The following is a 1,617-nucleotide window of genomic DNA, read 5'->3' as shown; positions in this document are numbered from 1 at the left end:
AAAAAATGAGGAATTTCAAATAGTTAATTTGATACTAATATCGATATATTTTTGTCAAATTTTTATGATATCTTCAAACATATATTTTATTCAAAAATGAAAACATCATCGCTTTCTCAAAATCACATAAAGTCATATTATAACATCGACTGAGATAAAAAAATAAAATGAAATATTAAAATCACGATGTTTCCCGCTGCATTGCGCGTGTACGCTTCTAGTATTTAGTAAAAATAACCATTTTATTTATCACTTTTAAAATGTCTTATCATATTTAACAATAAAACATGATCGATTTATAATAGATATAATTTTAAAATATAACTAATTTTTATGAATTAAAATCACGAATATTGTCTTTGATATACATTAAAAAAAACCATACTGCAAAAATCTATTACTGTTTGGTTGGTTTTTCATTAAATATGTATAGATAAAATCATCTGTAAAGATTAATCTGATTGTATAAATTAAATAAATGTTTGTTTTCAAGGGTTTTTCCATAAATAAAATGAACATGTGTTTTTAATTGGCAGAGACAAGTTTGAAAAAAAAATGGTTTTTTGTATAAAGTTTACTGAATAAGTCATTTTTTATATTATTAAACTATTATCAGATAAATTATAAATCTCATTAAACTCATTAAATTATTAAGAAACAGACTCTTAGTAAAAGCGCTCTCTCTCATCCATTTTTTCTTTTTGAAGACACAAAAAAAAAAACTTTTATAAACCCTAGTTTTAATTGAAAACTGAAACCCTTTGTAGTTATTTTATTTATTTATTTTAATGATGTTTAATTTATATGATTTAAATATGAATTTTTAAGAGTTTGAGAATGAAATAAATTATCTCAATCACTTTTTAAAAATTTACTAGAATGATACTTGTGTAATACAGCGAGATAAATTAACCAGAGTAATTGAAGTCTCGTTTTGTATTATGGTTTGTATTTTTATTATGTATTCATATTGCCCTCTGACAAAAATAGAACTTTAAACAAAATTATTTTGATTCAACCATCTCTTTCTCGACCGAATCTTCTACTGATACATGGACAAATGTGTGCAAGCTTCTCAACTTCTTTTCATCTGCTTATACGAGAAAGGCCTAAACAGAGCCTTGGAAGAGGCATCTACTTATGATCTCAATTATCCTTTAACCTAGCTATGTTAGGCTCTTTAACCATTGTTGTACTGACCCCTAATTGAATAGTTTGGGATTCAGAAGTGAAAGAAATCATTTAGTTGATTATATCTAAATTTGGAGGCACAAATAATTTTAATTAATCATGGGTAGTGATACTATTGCTGACATAATAACCTCTATACGAAATGCCGATATGTATAGAAAAAGCGTGGTTCRAGTAGCATCTACTAATATCAGCCAAAGTATTGTTAAAATACTTTTACATATCTCGATTTTGATGTTTCGGTTTATTCATCTTCCCTGTCGATATAATACGGTTTTATGTAGTTTTTAGAAAACGATATATTTTTATTTTCAAATGAAATATAAATTTGAAGAAAAATATATCGATATTAGTATTAAATTAACTATTCAAAATATTTTTTTAATGTAATTTCTTTAATTTAATTTATTATTATTATTATTTAAT

This window comes from Cynara cardunculus (genome assembly GCF_001531365.2).
Source record: "Cynara cardunculus var. scolymus isolate 2C chromosome LG 13, CcrdV1, whole genome shotgun sequence".
Classification (NCBI taxonomy): Eukaryota; Viridiplantae; Streptophyta; class Magnoliopsida; order Asterales; family Asteraceae; genus Cynara; species Cynara cardunculus.
The sequence above is the reverse complement of the archived record's forward strand: the minus strand, read 5'-3'. Positions refer to the sequence as shown.